This window comes from Ciconia boyciana, chromosome 1, assembly GCF_034638445.1.
Source record: "Ciconia boyciana chromosome 1, ASM3463844v1, whole genome shotgun sequence".
In the NCBI taxonomy this organism is placed as follows: Eukaryota; Metazoa; Chordata; class Aves; order Ciconiiformes; family Ciconiidae; genus Ciconia; species Ciconia boyciana.
In genome coordinates this window covers 103,977,880-103,992,501 of record NC_132934.1, presented here as the reverse complement: position 1 = coordinate 103,992,501, position 14,622 = coordinate 103,977,880, and the positions used below count along the sequence as shown (strand labels likewise).

The 14,622-nt window shown below is 39.5% G+C and overlaps 1 long non-coding RNA gene across 1 annotated transcript in view; it reads right to left on the bottom strand.

The window, feature by feature from the left end:
• LOC140662472 (uncharacterized) overlaps window positions 1-13,795 on the bottom strand; it is a 120,576-nt gene extending 106,781 nt beyond the window's left edge. Inside the window, exon 1 of the long non-coding RNA XR_012046094.1 lies at window positions 13,616-13,795. This is a non-coding gene — a long non-coding RNA (uncharacterized lncRNA). The remainder of the gene's footprint in view (window positions 1-13,615) is intronic.
• Window positions 13,796-14,622: the final 827 nt, after the last annotated feature.

The window sequence follows — 14,622 nt, the reverse complement described above, 5'->3', positions numbered from 1 at the left end:
GTGTTTACAGCCACTCAGGATGCTTAGGAGGGAAAATAAGTTGCTTTTTACCACTGGCAGTGTACTACAAACAGTCTTCTTGAATGCCGCTTCAGGAACCAGCATTCAAACATGGTGGGCAGATTTAGAACAGAAAGCATCTCTGCATCTAAGTGCATGTGAGTGCCACAAGCCGCAAGGCTAGGTCTGTAATGACTGCCATTAAATCCACACCACCATTTACCCCTCCGCAGCATTCTCTGTTTACTTTAGGGCAATTTACCATAAAACTTAGCCATTAAAAACAGCTATGCCTAATGTTAGGACAAGGATGTCCCACAGTGTGTTTCAAAATCTGAGCATCCACACATTTAAGATTTTCATTACAAAGGCAGTTCAAGACCTATGTTACTGTTCTCTTGTTCCAGTGTCACTGAAAGGCAGCACTATCTCAGCTAGACAATTTGCTATTTAGGAATTGAAAGTCTTGTGCTGAAGGATTTTACTTTCACTTGAATTAAAATTCACATTGCATTTTACTTTTTGGTGTTTAACTCTGCGGTTTGAGAGAAGCTTCCTGGGGAAGAAATTCAACTTATGGCATCCTACTTATCAGTATATGTTGAAAAGTTGCTATCAGGGCGGCTAAGATACTTTCACTGATTCCCTGGAAGTCAATGCCTGATAGGTGTGAGCGCTGTACCTCCTCAGGTTTTTTATGACTATAGCGTGGGAAAAGCTATTTATAATGTTGTCCACGAGGTGGCAGGAAAAGTTAACTAAAGCTTCGCTGGTCCCTTCGTGTCAAGTTGTAATGCAGGGCCAGGAACTCCTTCCACTAATTAATAGAGCCATTATGAGCTGAGGAGCACAACAGTTACCATAAGCAAAGGTGACAAAGTCTGGATCACGCATGGGTTACTGAAAAATAGAAAAGCCTCTCGCCGAATACTTGGTTTTTGGATCTAATGTTTATGCGTGTGTAATACGTGCAGTTATAACCACGCTCCTTTTTTAAGGAAATCTGATCTGCAACAGCATTCCAGCACTGTAATTAATATCTAGAGTCCAATTTCATTTTCATTCCATCTTCATTTCAGCTTCATTTTATAGAAAATAGTTTTGCAATACTCAATTTATCTGAATGGCAACAATTTAAAGGAATCCAGTGGCAAAATAGAAAAAAAATTAAAATCAGTGACCCAGCTGAAAACCATCCGTCACTGATGTTCACACTTTGTAACTGGAACATTGGAATACCAAGTATTTTTACTGAGAAATCTCACTAGTACTTTCATATTTATCCGAATTGCAACAACAGGAGAGCCCAGGCCACAATACTAGATTTTGTACAGAAAAAGTTAGTCCCTAATTTGAGTTAAAAATAAAAAGAATGAGTAATGAAAAAATCAGCCTCTGCCCATATTTCCTAGAATTGGTGCTTTGTTCATCCTCTTTTAATTATTTTAAACTCTATTTGTCACTCAGTACATTTTCCTTTTCTTTCACAACCACTGTGCACGGGAAAAAGGATCAGTCTCTCAAGAATTACATACTGGTTAGGCAACAGCCATTAATTAAAATTAAACAAAGTTTTCTGACTTTGTAGCAATTATTAAATGGTATTAACTTAATTTTGCTTCAGTAGAACACAAAATAACGTTAGACAAATTATTCAGATTTGGCCAAAATACCAGTCTTGAGAAAAAATATCCAGAAAAATGTTTTTCATAAGTTGGAAATTCATGTAAATGGACAGCCTGGGGCGAGAATGCCTAATAGCATTACTTACTCAGACGTTTAAGTGATAATTTTTTGTTTCTAGAAGCACAACTACCACAGTATGCAAGTTACATCTGGAGAAGAGGCATGAAGTAAACAAGTTCTCTTTTGTTATATGCAGCACAGAAAATAGCTACCCCCAACATGCAGCGAGCAGTTTAGGAAGCCCAAAATCTTAGCAAGTATCAAGCTTCTACGACAGCAGATCAAACCATGACACAGGCAGCCTGTGACAGAGCTCTGCTGCAGATTCATGTGTGCTCTGTTAACAGGAAACTTCTTAGGTGATGGTGTCTTAGTAATTAGGAGCTTTCGCCCAAGTTAAATGACAGTGCTAAGTGCAATGGTCTGCACTACATTTTCTCAAACTTTCCTCTCACTTTTTCAGCTTGGAAAAGAAAAAAAAAAGGCATTTTCTGCAGAAACGTAAGGAAGTCCTGGGGAAGACCTCAGGACTTTTCTGGCTGATCTGGGTTCTCTAGTGTAGTTTCCCAAACTTGCTGAATCCTCCAGTAGCTTGTTAAATGAACAGTCATATCTGTCATTGCAGAATGGCTATAAGATGGCATGCAACGTTACAGACCTTACTGATAGAAGTGACTGCAGAAAGTCAGTTTTCTCTGTAAAACAACAGAAAGCCAGTAGGCAAAATGCAACTTTAACAACATCAAGACAGCAGTGGGCACAACAGCCCTGAAATCAGACTTTATCTCATTCAATATTGACAGTTCATGCTGGGATCAGGAGAAAAGACCTGCTGGGTCACGGTCAGCATATATGCATACATGGGCAGAGGGCGTGACAAGGTCGTGAAGGCAGGAGGCACAACTCTAACTAAAGCAGAGCACCCAGACGTCTTCCCCATTCCTCAGCTCTGTGAATGTTTCGCAGCCAGAGAGAAAACTCAGTGCTGAGCATGTGTGAGAGCAAAAAAAGCAGAGGTAGAGAAGCCCGAGATGGTGGCAAGTCTCACATCCAGAGCACAAGATGTGACTATTTCCTTCCCTAGCCCAACCCCGTCTTCAGATCATCAGATGCTCACCAGCATTTTATTACATCATTCATACTTTGCTTCTAATCACATGGATTTAATTCTCTCATTAGCACTATTTCGACGAGTGCTGCTACAGAGCATTGGAAGTGCCAGATTTGCAGTTACGGAGCAATGCACAAAGATGTGTTTGCCATTTACTGAGTGCTTATAGTGCAGGCCTTTGATCCTAACCAAAGACAAACCCATCACTTCTGTAAATGTAAAGATCTTGAGTTTTTCCCTTTCATGGATTTGCTGAGGATCCTTAGGAAGATGAATGCTCAGCCTCATACTACACTGCTTTGGTCTCCTAAGGACACCGATAGGCTAAATTCAAGTCCAAAGAGAAGGAAGGTCATGAAATATTAATTTATTTTTCAAAAACAGAATGAAAATGTTGTCTTTTTAAGATTTTCTTCACTTGCATCAGAACTGAGTACTAAAGGGTAAACTGTTTTGCTTTGCCATTAACTTTAAAAGCATGCAATTTTAGTACTCCATCACAGCAGAAAGGCTATAAATTAGCCTGTGTTAAATTAGCAGAGGACTGATGGCCTCATCTGAAGTTCTCCTGGCTCCCACATTCATTAGTGACCTCTCCGCGGGCACTCCTTGGATCGGTACAGAACAAACCGTATCAACCCCATCTAATTTTCCTCTCAGAATGGGTAACAAGTCTTGGGACTAAGAGAGAAGTAAACTTTATATCTTGATGTTAGTAAGACATGACGGTGACCTGAGTCACATTATTATTAGGAAGGAGGGCTGTGTGGCAGGTTCAAAATTTTGTGTGTGTGTGTGTATATATATAAAAATCACTTAAAGGAGTTATCAGTGATTTGTTTTCTAAATGGAAGCGGGTTGGGGGTGGGGGGGGGGGCAGGAACTGTTTTGGATTTGGTACTGTTACAAGTTTTCTATAGTGACCTGAACAAGGAAGGACAGTGTCCTTAGTCAGTTTGGAAACAGGACCATGCTGGCAAGGACTTAAAATGTAAAAAAGATACAAGTAACACTAAGAAGGATTATGCAAACTGCAGAAAGCAGTCTGAAGAAAAAAACCAAAACCTTCAAGACACAGTGCAAAAATTCCTTCAAGTGACAAGCAAAGGGTTTTGTCTTTGGGCAAGGATAAGCAAGTGCACAAAACAGGATGGGGAAACTGGTCAGGAAGCAACTTTGCTGAAAATGCCCTGTGATTAGAGCAGATTACCTGACAAAACAAAACAAAACAAAAAAACCCCCAAACAAACAAACAAACATACATATCCCCTCGGATATGTAAACAGGAAGCCAATTAGCCTTATACAGTAATCCTTCCATTTTATTCTGAACTCGTAAAGCCTGTGTTGGAATATGTAGTTTTCAGCATCACACTAGAAGAAATAATGGAGGTATCATAAAGAAAAGGTCTGTCAGTTATTACAGGTACAGAATACATGATTTATGATGAAAGATTATCACTTTTCCTTACCTCTCCCCTTATGAGCAGCTAATTACGTCTTCAGATACAGAATGGTTTTAGCAATGTTATTTTGCCACACTAAGCCATTCTGGGAACAAGGAATCAGAAAAGTATGGATCCCTTATGCTACGTCAGAAATGTGTTAGACATCTAAGACAGTACAGGTAAGGGTCTGTTACAAACTTCCCCCAAAATTAGAGATGGGTATGAATAAAGAACTTCAGATACAATCTTTAAATTTCTGTTATTAAAAGACATTAGCTTCCTCTATGTAGAATGGAGAGCGAATGTAAGTAATAAAATGCTCAGAAGCGCTTGAGTGTAATAGAAAGTTATCTTTGGACATTCACTAAGGCAACAATGTTTTAGGCTAAGGTAATGCTGTTTTAGACACAATTTTGAAAGGTAGCATGGACTTTAGAGAAAAACTGATCATAAAAATGGTCCTGAATAAAGCTACCACAAGTTTATAACATAAGAGATCTGCAAATCAAGCTTATGATTTCAAAAAGGCAAATCTAGAAAGTCACAGAATTCACCTGGACTGAAAACTCAAACATTTAAATTGGAATTTAACCAAGTACGCCCTGAGGTAGGGGATCAGTAATGTTGCCACATCCTCGTATGAACTTAATACAGGAACAAACATACTTACCTCCAAAAAAAGAAAAGGATTAAGATAGAAGAAATAAGGATATAGTTACAAATATTGGCAAAGGGACTAATCACTAGGGAGAGCTTCATGTTATTGGTCATCAAGCATGGGAACAACACAAGCATTGCTAGAAGTGAAGTCAGAACTTATGAAGCAAATTAGTAGAAATAACAAAAGGTTCAGTAGGCATATGTTGGGGAAAAAAATGTAAAAGAATAGAAGATAGTTTATCATGTAGTAGAAGGGGTGAATTTAAGATAAAAATGAATCCACTCAAATTCTAAGGCTAGATTAATATTCTGCCTCCATTTTCAAGAAAGTAATTTTGAATGTAGAATGGAGGATAAGTACCTAACGAGACGAGGAGTCGTTACATGTAATGTAGAAGCACGTTGCCAAAACTTTACACCCAATACATTCAAATCAGAAGAGCTGGGTCTTTTATTTCCTAAAGTGCTGACAGATTTTATATTTCAAATCACAGGTCCTGTAAGAACGGTTTGAGAGGGGGTTTTTTGCTTTAAAAGATGTCAAAATAAGGTAGCTGAAGAATAGCAAGGACCTATAATACCTGTACATAAAAAGGAGATGAGTTACCCATTAAACTGCATTCAGTAATATGCAAGAGCTATGAACAAGTTTTAGAGAAGGTAATTAGAAACAGACATAAAGAGGAAAAAGAGAGAAAATGCAACATGCGTTCACTGAAGATATCTTAGATAAACATCTTCTTTTCTATTAAGATAGCAGTTTTACCAGCAAAGGAGTTGCTTTAATCCAGAATATGCTCAGCCCATTTGATCTGGTCTAGCATGCACAAAATGTATTTCTTATCCCTACCATTTATTAAAAGAAGGAAATTGTAAAGCAGGTTAAGAACTGGCTAAGGGGAAAACAAGAATAGTGTTTGCTGACAGGGAAACTATTGATGTGGAGGAAAGTTATGAGTGAAATTCCACAAACATGGGTGCTAAATATTTAATTAAAGGTGGTGGCACAAAAATGCAACAATATACTGGATAAGTGGTATGGATGAAACTCTTATTCATTGGCAAATTGAAAGGGATTGAAACATCATGCAAAAAGGTCTGGAGAAACTTGAGGACTGAAGTAAGTGAAATGAAATAGAACATGAAATCAAAGATCATTCACTTAGCATTTGATAAGAATATTTTCTACAAATCCATGCTCATGAATCAAAATAGACCGAGGAAGGTACAATTGCCCTACAGAATGGTGAATCCAGCAGTGATATATCACTGTGAAAGGACAAATGTGACATAGGCTACATTTTCCACAGAAATAAGAAAGTACAAAACACTGGTAAGCTCTTCACTGGAGAAGAGACTCAAGACTTCTGAACCATGAGTAAATTAATCCAAAACAAAACACGTCTGTAAACCACTCAGACAACTAGCGTTATAATCAGGAAATCTGTAGAAGAGAGTGATTCACTAGGCCTACTAAGATGAAATGGTTGCTATCTACCCTGAGGAAGTAAAAATGCCAGGGAAGTAGAAGACTCATTTAAGCTAAAGGACTATATCACCCAATGAGCTTTAGTTGATCATCAGTTAATTTTGACCAGAAATTTGAAAAAGGTCAAACACAAGGAAAGTGATAGTCTGGAGCAGGTACTTATCAAAAGCAGCCAGGACAAGAAATCACAGTAGCATAGTCCTGAAAAGAATCAATGACACAAATGCTCATGGCAGCAAAAATTGGACCTCTTTATCTAGGTGTTCATTTAGGGTACGCACTCCAGATTGGAATAAGAACCTGTGCACTTTTGTACTAAGAGCAGCCAGCATAGTTGTGAAAGTTTGTCTGAATTAATCCAAGTTTTATAGGTTAATTTTGATTTGGGAGTTGGGTCAATCTTCTGGTCAGAGTTGTTTTTCTTCTCTTCTCCATCTTAAATATGATTCACTTATTGCTAACATGTGCTGTGTCTGATTAGCAGGAGGAAACAGTTCTGCCTCTGAAGCACAGGATAAAAAAAAATACAGCTGGCTTGTGTATACACTTGAAAAAAAATGGTCTTGCCATTTTTTTCTCCTTTAGAAGTGTTGGGCAGCTTGTACTATTAATGCCATATCATTCTTTGAAGGCAGATTCTGATATCTGTGCCAGGAGAAGAAATAACTTTCATCTTTTAAAAGAATTAGTTGCTGGTGCAAGAGGTCATTACAACATTTCCCTGTGAATCATGGGCTGGATAATAAAGTCAATAGTCTAACAAGACTTTGCATCCCACTATTGCCCTGGGACTCTGAAGAATGCACATTGAAAAACTCAAATGCAAATTATCTGTGACTGCACTCCACACAATTGCTATTGTTAAAAGAAAACAACCAGTAAAATTCCAGAGAGAGAAATACTTATCACGTTAGTGAGAGTGATGCACAAAAAGAAACTGACAGGATAGTACAATTTTTTTTTTAATTCAGTTTTTTATATAACTGAATATGATCAGAAGTATTTATATCACATTATCTTGATAGCCGGCAAAGTCACAATGGAGCTGTCTTGGACCCTAGGAACTGCATGTTAGAAGGCTTACCTATTCATGCAAACATTCAACTACACATCACCACGTTCACTATATGGTCTGCTGCCTAGTCAAAAATTCTGAGATATCTCCACAATTCAAATGATAGGCCCCAGCAGAAAAGAGAGTCCAGTCCAGGGCTGAAGCTGTAGTAAAATATATTTGTGAGGCCCAAGGTCAATTATTAATTCCTTCATGTTTGGGAGATGGCATAACTAAGATGTAAAAATCAAGAAGCCATCAAAATAATAAGTACAAAACCTGAATTTTTTTTAAAAAGCAAATGTACAAACTATACCCCCCCCTTCATGTTTTCTTTTTGTTCTACAAATACAGACCTAGACACTGGTTGGAGTCAACAAGGTTGATTAAACACTGGAACAGGTTGCTCAGAGATATGCAGGGTTTTCCAACGTTGAAGATATTCACAACCCACCTGGTTGAGAACTTGAGCGATCTGAGCTCACCGCAAAGTTAGATCCATCCAAGTTAGCAGGAAGCCTGGAGCCATGCTCAGGGTTTTAGTAGGGTCACTCAGCGCTGCCATTTAAGCAATGTCCCTGCCATGGGGCATGCCACGGACACACCCTGCTCTGCTACACACTAGGATACAACCACCTGTCTCGGTAAGTAGAAGGACTGCTTTCCTTTCCTTGACTTCCCCAGGAGCTCTCACTTCTCTTTCCCATGCCCCTGCGAATTAACCATTGTTTGTGACTTTATCACATGTGCCTAGAATCCCTTAATCCAAAGCGTTAAGCAGGTGACTAAAACCACCAAGTCTGCCTTGCAAAAAACTCAAAAATGTGGCCATGTATATGCTGTAGGAGAATCCTGGATAGGAGTCAGAGGCGAGGTCAGCTTGTCCTTCTCTCTTCTGATTATGACCAGTTGTATCAAAAGTCAACCTACACTACATCACTCAACATTTTTTCTAAGAGTAAAAATACTTGGAAAAATGCTTTGCATGTGAGCCATTAGAAACTAGATCACCATAGAGGAAAATAGGAGCATCAGCTGATCTTCCTCTGTGGTTAAAAAAATGAGTTTTTAATTTAAATTCAACCTCTGCTTCCCCTTTCTAAATGACTTTTTAATGTTGAAAATATTTCCATCATTTCAGCCATTTTTTTTCAGTTGTTTTCTTTACTTACAGGAAAAATTATCAAATTACTAAATATCCTACCACATCGTGGCAAACCTTTTTAAAAATTCTTAGGAATTAATTGGGAATTTTTAAAAAGCCTAAGTCCCAGGCAGCAGCAAATTCTAAAGTCAAGGCCCAAGCTGATATATTTGGAGTGTCCATACATTAGAGAACTTTATTACTAACTTCTTACACAAAGTTACTGGTTTAATGACATGTACACTGTATCAAGGGCAAAGAGATATTTGTATTTGAACATTGCTATCAAAACAAATTTTCAATTAAATAGGCCCTGATATACTTAAATGGGCAAAAGCCAATTTAGAGGGGTCCTACAGTAAAATCAAGTTTTGCTTTTTTTTAAAAAAAATAGGTATATATGTAAATATATACCTTTAAAAAGCTACACATACATAAAACAGAATCTCTCTTCACATTTGTGAGACACCAATCTGTCATCAGTGAGCTAGATTTTTCTCATGGTGCAGGTCTGGAAGTTACACAGAAAGATTTGCAATATCATCTCCATTTGCCATAGGCTGTTTGAGTCCTCATAGACAATGCCAAAAGAGCTTTCTCCCCATGCAGAACTGTAATTTTAGCCACCTTTTTTTTTGCAGTTATTCCATTTCCTAAATTCTGTCTCTCAACTTTCCCTTCTTAGTTCACAACTGCCTTGTGTGTAGCGCCTCACTATTGCTTCAAAAACACAGGTACAGCAGAAAAAGGCCATCTCTTCTTAAACCAAAGAGAGAGCAAGAGTGCATGTTTCTGTTAACTCAGACAAACTGCCCTGAAGGATAAAGGAATCCTTTCCTATTCAAGATCAGAAGATAAGCCAGCACATCTGGCTATCAGGGCATTTTCCTGCTGTTACAGTCCAAATGAGTACTGAGCATCAGGGCACACCGATATCCCAGAGAAGACAGTGTCCCAGATTTGCAAGCTTTTTTTTTTCCTCATAACAGGAAACTTTGTTTTAGTGGATTCGATAAGATCTCAAAAGAAATAATTTTTTAAAAGCTAATGTGTAAATTATGAAGCATTGATCTTTCTTCCTTTATGTTTCTGCTCAGGTAGCCAAGTAGATGAGAAAACAGTGATTCTAGCCCAAGGCACCCTTTATCTTGAGGAAACCGAGATCTGAAAAATGGAATTTTTCCTTATATGGAATTATGAATCCATGGCCAGCTCTCATAGTTTCATCCTCTTTGCAAGCACCATTCTTGCAATGGTGCAAAATACTGAGACGCAGCTCCTCCTAGGCAGAACATCACAGGTTTTGCTGACTGATATTTCCATCGTTTCTCCCTTTGATGCAGATGCCTCGCCGAATAACATTTTCATTTTGTCTAGAACTATGGCAACCTGGGCAGCTGCCAGAAGGCAGCTTTGGTTGACAACTCAAAAGAGTGATTCTGAGGCAAAACAATTAGTGGTAACTGCTCTTTTCTAGGGAGGCAGACGTTTTGGCGAATTGCACAACTAAGTCAGAGAATTCAGACAAGGAGAAATCCAGCCTGCTTTGCCCAAAGGAAGGAATGCAGGCGTTTATAGCGTGGAAGGAGGAATTCTTTCGGTCTCTCACTGTAGCTCTAAATACCAAAGCTGTCTGTGGCAAGGGTGGGCCCTGAGGGGTGCCCCATGGTGGCATGGTAGGCACCCTCAGGGCTATTCAGAGTGCTGCCCCAGCACAAGCTACCCACAGAAGAAGGAGCACTGAAGCTTTCCAGTGGAGGCACTAGCCTTGCAGTGACAGACTTGTTGCTTCTCGGGCCCTGTGTTGCCCATCCAAGCACACCGGCTCCCTCGGTCGGGTGATGCACCCCTGCACTATGCTGCACAGAAACATCCACAGCACCCTGCAGGTTCCTGCACAGGATGCCCTGCCAAAAAGCTCAAGTTCATCTTTCAGGGGTCTGTTTTTGAGGCAGAGCCTGGCAAAGCCCATCACAATTCCCACCCAGCAGGGGGCTCAGAGCAAGCACTGCTACAAGAAGCTCTGAACTTCCTTAGACTCCTACAGAGTCTTTCCAACAACCCCACTCTCTCCCCTCAAGTCCATATTATTAAACAGCCTTTCTAGGCACCGGGCTCTCATTCCCCCAGTGCTGCCAGGCAGCACCAGCCACGCCTAGGAAAACTGCTTTACTCATTAGTAGCACAGTAGCAATTGCAAGGTGAAATCCTTCCAAAGAATTTGCTTAAATCATGCCTGGAGAGTGGCTGAAATTGGTTGTGAATGGCTGAGCTTAAGCCCAGGCTTTCCTTACTTCCCTGTGCTTGATTTGCAACTTGCTTTTTGGTCTTACTTTCCCCTCCTCACATGTCCCCTGTATATACATGAGCAATTTGCAGCTTTTTCCATTAACAAGCACTGAGAGTCAGTGCCCATTTGTAGGCACCCCCCAGCTCAATATGTAATCCGATAGACTTGCTGAAGATACCTATGTGTTAAATTAAATGTTTTTCATCTGATTGTTGCCTTTTGAAATATTCCAAACCTATAGTCTTTCTATTGGTATGCTTTATTAGATACCTATTAGATAGATGTTCTGCGTCCACTCTCTCTACCAACAGTTTACAAGTACAGCCCAAACTTACAGGCCAGTTTAAACAAGCTGTAAGGCAAAACAATTAAGAAGATTCTGTCCCCAGAGAGTGTGCAGTCTAATTCATATACAAACAGTGTTGGTTTATTTCTAGCTAAGAGTCAGAAATCTAATGCTGTTTAATAAGACATGCACACACAGAGAAACTTTTTGCTGACAAAATGTTCATTCAAATTACCCTTTTTAAACAAGGGAGAATTTTATTTCCCTTCCTATATTTTTAATTTAATGGTTTGCATAATTTTGCTTCCATAATACCCAGTAACAGCTAATACTATTATTTGCTTTCCATTTGTTTTTGCTTCCTGCTGTTGAATGAACAATCAGTGTTTACAGATTAGCAGCAGTTGTAAAGTGCCCTGACTTTCTCTTCCATTTCAAAGTCATGAGTGAGAAGCACATTATATTGGTTGCTCTGGCATTTTTGGAGTAGCTTAGGCATTCACAGTGCAAACCACTGTTATTCATACTGTTATAATTCCTCTGCAGTTAAGTCATTACTAGCAATCAGAGCAGGCTTGTAGTACAATTCCTTATTTGGGAATGTCATGTGAGATGCCCAGAGCTATATGAAAAAATAAAGGCCAACTTGTCTGGCTGTGGAGGGATTTATAGCAGGCCCACTGGCAGAGATCTGCTGGGAAGTATTAAGAGCTCCTGCTTAGTTGATCATATAAACACCCAAGCCAGCAGGTGCATTACATTTGTACACTATCTTTTTCCTTCAGGTGCAGTATTAAAAATCCTGTCATCACAGCATGTTTATAGAAACTTGAATTATAATGGCCTTTTCCTGCAGATGGTTGAGCTGAAGTTTTTCTTTAGGTAAACGTGAGATTCATTTAAAATCACTTAAATATTTTTGTTCTGCTTTTTAACAAATGGCAATATTGCTAAGAAAAATTCTACTTCAGACAACATTTTTCTTTTGGTAAGAAAGAACCCTGTCTTATAGCAGAAATATCTGATTATTAGTTACTAAAGACAACATCTGAAGGCGTTTATTTCCAAACAGCTGGACTCAAACCACACTCTCTCCTTCCCAAAATACAAATATCTCACCCAAATGTGAAACTTTGGATAAGTAGCTTTAAACTTGACTCAAACCCATAACTTTTATTATTTGTAAATGTCCATTTTTTTGGTGTACAGAACATTTGATTAGATTAAAATGTGATCTCCTTAGTAATAATCATACCCTAGGGAAAACCAAGACTGAAGTTAATGAATGAAATTATATCTGGTTAAGGGTACAGTAATAAATTATTAGGAACAACTTGCAAATTGCTATTTTACATGAGAAAAACCCACTCACCACGTGTTAATGCAATCGTCTGCTTGGATGGTCAAAGAATTACAGTCAGGAAATGGATAAATTAATGTCTTATATGTAATTTTAGCTTAGCTCTCCATCTTAAGTGCTTTAATACACAGATTTTAATTGCACAATCACATTCTTTCCTGCTTTCCATAGCAGCCCTATGCAATACATAACTATTTTGTACTGTAACGCTTGATGAGTCATTACTGTAGAAGAAACAGAGCATGTTTGTGAGCATGTGTATTTAATGGCACTATAATCAAGTTGAGAAAATTCTCTCTTCCTGTAGTCTCCTTTTACGGAATTCAGGACAACAGAACAAAAGCTTAGGAGAGGGAGGAAGGATGATCCCGTAGGTATGGTGCCATACTCACCCTCGAGGACCTAAGTTCAGTCTAAAATCCAGTCTATTCAACCACTGGTGTCCTGCTGTAACCTGAGTTAAGGCACTTAAAGTGAAGTTTTACAACATGGATGCTTTCTTTTTGCTTTTCAACAAGTGGCAGTATTACTAAGAAAAGGTCAACTTCAGAAAATAATTATCTCTTATTAAGTAAACAACCTCTTTTTGTAATAGAAATAGCCCCACTTCATGCATATTTTTTGCTTCAAGATGCCACCACCTCTCTTGCCCTCATCCTGGCTATTTTTTGAGCCCTCTACATTGGCAGAAAATTAATCAGCAAGAAAGAAGAATAGGTTTCTATCTTTAGAATTTCTATCTATAGTTTAGAGAGCAGAACCACCTGCACTCATCAGGGTGTGAGATGAATGCCAGTGCCAGCCCAAGAGAAGGGAGGAGATGATCTTTTGGCAGCAGCAAGCTACCAGATGACCAACTTTGGTACCCCATTTTGACTCTCTAAGCCTCCTATCACCCACTGTTAACATAAGTATGACAGCATTCATTACTTCGTGGGGATGTTCTGAGGGTAAACATGCCAAGGGTTACAAGGCACTCATTACAAATACAAGGGCCTTATATAAGTGGTGGGCAAAACTGCAGCGATAATACGTCTTATTCTACACAGGGAGAGTTTGTACATAAGCGTCTTAAAATTGAAACTCACCTCTTTGGTAAAATACTTATTGTAACATAGCTGGTGTTCTATCTCCATGTAGTTTTGCTAGGAAGATCCAGAAGAGTTAACATTCATGACAAGGGAGAGGCTTGCACATGTAGCTCTGCTCAGGGTTTAATTTTCAGTGGTGATGAGCACCTCTGACTAAAGAATTTGGTGCAAGGAAAGTCTATGTCAAATTGTAGGTGTTGTGCTGGGGACCTCCTCAGCTAGCACCACCTTAAGTATATCCTCCCTCCTCCCCACAAAAGTCATCCTGGCATTTAGCATTTGCGGTGCAGCAAAGCAGATACTCTCCTGCTCTGTAACCTCATATGTTATGCTGATTGCTCTCATCCGTGATCTGCTCACCAGCTGCTCCTGGTGCAGGAGGGCCCTAGGGAGGAGGCACAGGGCTCTGCAGCATGTCTGTGGCAAGGGCTGCACCAAAGCCTGGCCTTTTTTGTATCGAGTGAGATCCCCCACTCCAGTGCAGCTGGAAGTGCCCCAGTATGCACCAGTACCTGTGGCATCAGTTGTAGAGGAGCAAAATAGCTAAGAGCACTGCAAAGATTACAGCAAACCAGGCACAAATAATATATGCCAGTGTGAATCCCAGTGTCAGTGCCAGGCTGAGCAGTGATTTTGATGACAGCAGGAGCCCTGCACACGGTGATTTCTAGCTGCCAAGAGGACCCTGTGACTGCAAACGCTTGAATACTCTAACTTGAGGGATTTGAAATGTATGGAGGAATTGAGTGGGAGTACAGGACTAGTGAGTGTTTATGAGTTTGAGAAGCCTCTCTGTAAGAGCTGATCCTCCTTACCCGAGCCATTTGCTGGTGAGAGGGTAGTATTGTGTGACCCCAGCCTGTTCCTTTCTCACAGACCTTGTATGACAAGTCAGGCCAACAGGGTTTAGTGACCTGGTAGGCATGCTGGACCTTTAATCAGCTGTCTCAATATCACATCTGCTAGAAATTGTCAGACCTGATCTATATTGTCAGACCTGATCT